The sequence below is a fragment of the Peromyscus maniculatus genome, chromosome X, assembly GCF_049852395.1.
Source record: "Peromyscus maniculatus bairdii isolate BWxNUB_F1_BW_parent chromosome X, HU_Pman_BW_mat_3.1, whole genome shotgun sequence".
Classification (NCBI taxonomy): domain Eukaryota; kingdom Metazoa; phylum Chordata; class Mammalia; order Rodentia; family Cricetidae; genus Peromyscus; species Peromyscus maniculatus.
The window spans coordinates 113,241,548-113,247,995 of record NC_134875.1 but is presented as its reverse complement, the minus strand read 5'-3'; the positions used below and the strand labels follow the sequence as shown (position 1 = coordinate 113,247,995).

Sequence of the window (6,448 nt, the reverse complement as noted above, 5' to 3'; positions counted from 1 at the left end):
CCACAGAAGCTCTCAGTTGGAGCACCGCCCCTCCCACCCTTGCAGCCCAGGTTGCTAGGGCTTGGCCGGGCAACCAAACCTGGTGCGCCAGGCGGAGCGTCGCGAGCGCGCATAAGCGCGTTCGCGTAGCAGATTGCTAGTACAAGAAACCCGCGTTCTAGGATTTCGGGGATTCGAGAACGAGCGGCGTGGGCGGGGCGCGCGAGCCCGAACCCGAGCACGAGCGCTTTCTCTTCATTGGCGCCTATCAGGAGTAGGCGGGGCCAAGGCGGGACCTAGCGGGAGGAGAGGAGCTTGCCGATTGGTTCGAATGGGCAGGCCGGGGGCGTGGCAATCAGCAAATTAGGCTGCGCGTTCGCCCCGGCAAGAGGGCGGGGCCGGAGGTTTCGATTACTTGTCGCTGCCGCTAGGGAAGGTAAAGCGGTGACGGCGGCCGCGGGACTGGAGGCTTCCCCACTAGAGGTGGGGGGACTCGGCAGGGTGAGTAGTTGCGTCCGCCCTTCAGGCTGTCTCACGTTGGCAGTGTGTCCACCAGTTTGTCCCTGGAGAGAACCCAGTCGGTCTACTCCGGAGGGTGACCGAAGGGGCGGCGGCGCCGGTCCCTCCACAACGGGGCGACGCGGCGAGGGCGTCCCAAGCAGGAGTCTCCCTAGGCGACCCACTGCGCGTCTTGAGGGGCTTCTCGGCAGGGCTGGGGCTGGGATTTTTGGTGCCAGGAGACAGAGGGGCTATGCTAGAGGAACAGTGGGGTCGAAGCCGGACCGGCGGGGCTCCCCTCTGCTGCAGGTCTGCGGTGTCCCCACCCCGCCGCCCCCGTGGCCAGGGCTCTCCGGGGCTTGCGGCGAGGGAAGCCCTTTTCCGCTAGCGCTGAGAAGGGCCCGAAACCCCCGCCCAAGTTCTCAAAGAGCCCGGGACCCGCCAGCAGCTGCGACTCGTAGCCCCGGTCCTTCTGACCTTGGCTGCCCGGGAGGGTGGGCGAGCGCCCCGCCTGCAGCCCCGCAGGTTTCTGCCACCTTCCACGGGACAAGTTTTTCAGGCGTTGCTGTGAAGTTCACGACTGGCGTGCTGGCAGAGAAGCAGAAATTGACCCCTTCTCAGACCTTCCTACCCTTTGGACCTTCATAGAAATTGAATCCTGGGGTTTGGAACCATCTGCCAGAACGAACAGGTCCTTCTGGAATTGACACCTTTTTTTTTTTTTTTTTTTTTTTTTTTTTTTTTTTTTTTTTTTTTTTTTTTGGTGCCCACGTTGGGGTAAAAAATAACCTAGGCATATTTCAGTGTAAAAGCAGATCTTTCTTGAGGGTTTTGTTTTTTCGCTTCACTTGAGTGGTATGGCACAGATGCTTGAATAAGAAAAGCCTGACCTTAGTATCTCTCCAGACAGACTAGAAGGATGCTGTGATATTTAAATAGTTGCAGATCAGTATTCTGTTAACACAATTTATTTTTAATTGGCTGAAATTTAAGCTGATTTTAGAAAGTATTGACACAGAATAATTTCTTTCCGTGCATCTGATTTAGGCTTGTTTGAATGTAATGGTTATGTAGGCAGTATAAAAGATTACACAAATTAATTTGTCTGAGAGCATTTGACTGAAAACAGGATGCATAAATATGTATAGAATATAGGATTAGGGTTTTAGGTAACATCTGCTGGAACACTTCCAGCTTGTTTCTTTCTTGCTGTAGGGTTACAAAAAAGACATTTTTACTGGTGACACTTTGGAATTACAAAGTGCATAACATTTAGATGTAAATTCGTTTTTAATTATTTTAAATGTTTTAACATATTTTCTTGAAATGTGAAGAGGCTCTGTTTCCTTATCCCTGTTATCTGGTGTTGAAAGGGAGAGTATGATCTTACATTTAACAACCCAACTAGGATTCATTAATAATAAAAACGTAAAAGGCCTCCATCTTTCCGAGAATATGGTAGTTAAGTACCTAGGAAGCCTTTTCAATTCTTTATTAAAAGTACTATTTTAGGTTGGAGCCTTTTTGGCGTTGCTGCTGGAACCGGAGTAAGGAAGTCTGCAGCAGTATTACCAGTTTGACACCACCAGTGGGTGTTTCTGTTGACAAATGCAGAGAGAAGAACATTTGGGAAGGAAATCATTTTTGGGGGGTGGGATGGGGTGGGGTAAGGAGGGGAGGGGAGGGGAGAAGCTGTAGAACTAAAGCTGCCAACAACACTGTGTGCTGGCATTGCACAAGTACAGGGCAGCCTAATTAGGGAGGAAAAGACCATTCGGCTGCATTAAAGAATAGAACTCCAAAAGAGGCACACCAAATAAAGTTAACCATTCCAAGAGTGTTTAATAGTCTGCCATTTCTGAGTACTTGGGAAGAGGGCTTCTCTTGGAAAAGGCATCAAATCCTTTTTAGTTGGCTTGCCTTTTAAGCATAATCAGTGCAATGGTTCATTTGATAGGTAGAAATAGAAACAGTGTACTGTTCTTATTGTATTGATTTAGCATAGCTCCTAAGCCTATTTTTTGAATAAAAATAACTTGATATATTAGAAAAATTATTCAGAAATAAAATTCCTTTCCCTGGGTGCATTAATTTTGTCATTGCTCAGTCTTAGAATTTATTAAAGATTAGGGACTTCTTAAAGCACCCCCCCCAGGGTTTCGATTTTGTTGTTGTTTATTCAAGGGCCCTAACTCCATCTACCATTCTACGTTCTTGGAGTTATTTCAATCCGAGGCATCCTCTCTGCTCCCTGGGGTTCTGTAAAGGAAAGGTTTCCATTGAGAGAAATTGCAGGGCCATCTCACATAAATAATAGAAGGTTGACTGATTGCGAATTCAATGTATTCTGTTCCAGATATTCTACATTTGAGAAGAACCAGACTTTACGTGGCATTTTCTGTTTTGAAGGTGCAGTATTCTCACACTACAAACCTTAAATATAGAGGTGGAGAAATTACTATAAGCGTGCATTTCCCCCAACCCATTTCTCCACAGTGGCTAAGCATCTGTGAGAGATTCTCAGCCACAATTGAATTGTTGGAAATGACAGCAGCTCCTCTTACAGAAAGTTAGCCTTTCAGTACAGTTTGCATTTCAGTTTACTTAATAATAGAAAATCGAGCTATAGCTGAGAAATAAGCTTGTAGAAAATTTGTAAAGAATCAAGCTTGGGAATATTTTCTTGTTTAAAATTTCATCTTTTTCCTTCTTCCATTTTGACGGTTTGGGTGGTTATATCCCTTATTTTAGTAGGATTTTTAGTATTTGGCTATTTGAAGGGGTGCTAATATAAAATTTTATTTTTGGCATTTAATGTGAGAGTGTAACACTTCAGTATAAGAAATGGATGGCAAATAATAACATGAGGCATTTCAAATGAACAAAGCAATCCGCTGGCACAGATCTGAAACAGGAAGATTTTTTTTTTCCCTTTGGAGCCTGTCCTGGAACTCACTTTATAGACCAGGCTGGCCTCGAACTCACAGAGATCCGCCTGCCTCTACCTCCCCAGTTCTGGGATTAAAGGCGTACGCCACCACCGCCGGCTAGGAGAGAGATCTTTTATATAATCCTTAACTTTAACAAAACCCCAGCAGAGATTGGAACTATTTAGTTGTTTCCTGGTTAAAAAAGACTTCACTCAGAATCAGGAAATTTTAGATCTTAAGGTTTTATTTTTGGCAACATCAGATTCCTTGACAGAGGAGAAGATAGAATGTCAAAGGTTGTTGGTTGTGTGTCAGATGGACCACATATTTCAACGTAGGAAAATAATGCAATCAAAAGATAATATTTAGAGCTGGAGATGGAACTCAGAGGTAGAGTACATGGCCCTGAATTGGATCTCTAGCAGCAGAGTAGAATGGGATAGTAGTCTGCATTTAAGCTCTCTGTAGAGTTTCCACTCTGTTTTCAACCTTAAACTCAACATTGAAAATATTTTTTTTTGATAATTCATAATTTTGGTATTTGGATTTTTATTTTTTTATTTTTAGATGGGATCTTATCTTTAGTCCAGGTTGGCTTGGAACTAACTCACTATGTATCCCAGGCTGGCCTGGAACTTGTAGCAATCCTCCTGCCTCAGCTTCCCAGGTTCTGGGATTACTGGAATGAGCTACTACCTACGCTTGATCTAAATTTAATTTTATATATTTTTGAGAATTTTTTCCCTTATATGGGACAGTGAATGCATTAGTGAATTACTCAAAGACTGGGTCTCATTTCTCATTGAGTTTATACATTTCTTCAGACAGGGGTAGGAATTTGGGAGGCAGTTCTGTCAGTGAATATGAAAACTGAGACCAAGGACTTTCTACCTAAAGAGATGTTTAACAACAGTTAAACATTTCAGATTTGGGGATTAACAGAAAATTATTTATTGAGTAAAAGGGACCAGGCTCTTGGAAGTTTGTTAACAGTTTGAATTAAGCTTTTTACTTAAAGATATTTGTTTTCTGGGGTACTTTTCAGCAGAGTTGTTTTGGGTGCAGCCTCTCTTTTGTATAGTCTCTATAATTCTCATAATGCTACATCTATTGATCTTACTGAATAGCAGATGCTGTGGCAAATTATTTATTCACATGCGTGCATATGTGTGCTCATAGCCTTTCTCCAAGGTAGATATTTTCCTTATTTCTCATATACGTCAGATGGGCTCAAAAATAATTTGCACATATTAGCTTGCTAGTCAGCAGAAGAGGCAAAATTGCCATCCAAACCGGTCTGACTTGAAATTGTGCTTTTCTAAGCCCTGCTTTCTGCTTCTCTATAAGAGTGTGGTTCCTAAAGCCTGTTTTGAGTTCATTCTGTACATTGTGCCTGGGGAGTCCTGGAGGTATAAATTTGCTTCCTGGGTTTGATGGGCCTCGTTGCCAAGGCTGCCTGGCCTTTTGTGACATAGGGGACTGGATCTATCAAGACTTCTGGTTAGGACAACCAGAAGTATAGACTTTTTACAACACAGCCTCATTGGTTTGATTCCTTTGTAAATGAAAGTTGTACATATAATTATGTATGTCCAAAATGAGATAATTGTTTCTAGTTAAACACTGGGTATTTCATGTTTATGCATATTCATTGTAGGTTTTCACCGGCTGATTAAATTTACTATACTAATAAAGGCTATGAGGATACCCGTTGAATTCAGTTTTGTCTTTATGTGTATGTGTTACTAGAGATCGAACCCAGGGTATTTATTGCACATTCTAGGCAAGTACTCTACTACTAGCTATAATCCTAATAGTATCCTCCCATCCCCCTTTTTTCCCCAATACAGGCTCCCAGTAAGTTACCCAGGTGGGCCTTGAACTCACCCTTTGTATCCCAGGCAGGACTTGAACAGCTTTTTCCTGCCTTGATGCAGAATTCTGCCCATAGCTGCAATTATAGGCCTGAACTACCAGGCCTGGCTAGATGGACTTTTGAAGTGGCAGCTGTTAAAATTTGCAAATGGACATCTTTTCAGTAATTATAATGACATATAGTAGAATAAAATTGAGAGGCAAAGTTTAAAGAGGTACATTGTTTTTGCTTTGTTATTTTATTCTAATTTATGTGTATGTGTATGGATATCCAAGAAACCAGAACAGGGTTTCCAGATCCCTGTAGTTAGAGTTATAGGAAGTTTTGAACTGCCTGAACTGCCTGATAGGGTGCTGGGAACTGAACACTGGTCCTCTGGAAGAACAGAGCAGCAAGCCCTTCCAACCACTGAGCCATCTCTCTGGGCCCTTATTCTTGTTTCTTTTTTTCATTTTTTTTTGAGACAGGATTTCTCTGTGTAACAGCCCTGGCTGTCCTGGAATTCACTGTAGCCCAGGCTGGCCTCGAACTCACAACAGAGATCCGCCTGCCTCTGCCTCCTGAGTGCTGGGATTAAAGGCGTGCGCCACTACCCCCGGTGTCATTCTTGCTCCTTAATACGTGGAGATTGAACTGTAATGAAATATTTTCTGTTGAAAGTAGAAGTTTGGGGCTGAGATGTAGCACTTTTGGTAGAGTGCTTGCCACACTTTCACAAAGATCTGCATTGGATCCCGGCACCACATAAACTGGAGGTGATGGCATAGATCTGTAATCTCTAGCATTCAGGGAACCCCAAGTTCTAGCCCTCTATAAACTCTGCATGGTGGCACATGCCTGTGATCCTAGGACTTGGAAAACAATAAAATTCCATCATTAAGGTTCTTGGCTACACGGTGAGTTTAAAGCCAGCCAATGACCTTTTTTTAAAAGGTAGTTTTCTATTTAAAACTGGTGGTGATAGTGGTGATGATGATGAGGAAGAGGATTATTGATTATACTGATATTTCTTTACATTTTTATTATGTTTATTTATTTTGTGTATGAGGGGAGTGGGTGATCATGCACATTCCATGGCATTTGTGTGTAGGTCAAAGGATAACTTGGCAGGAGTCTGTTCTCTCCTTGCTGTAGCTAGAGTTTTCCTGCCTTGCCCACAGTCAGG

The 6,448-nt window shown here is 43.3% G+C and overlaps 1 protein-coding gene across 13 annotated transcripts in view; it reads left to right on the top strand.

Moving 5' to 3' along the window:
• Positions 1 to 316: 316 nt before the first annotated feature.
• The window catches only part of Cdkl5 (cyclin dependent kinase like 5), a 201,750-nt gene continuing 195,618 nt past the window's right edge, over positions 317 to 6,448 (top strand). For 8 of the 13 annotated variants that reach the window (XR_013048078.1, XR_013048077.1, XR_013048084.1 and 5 more), the window contains exons 1-2: positions 358 to 480; positions 2,834 to 2,886. The gene's annotated coding sequence lies outside the window, so the exon portion shown is untranslated. Of the gene's footprint in view, positions 481 to 2,833; positions 2,887 to 6,448 lie in introns of all 13 variants that reach the window. The other 5 variants (XR_013048080.1, XR_013048081.1, XM_076562118.1 and 2 more) reach the window with 3 other exon arrangements.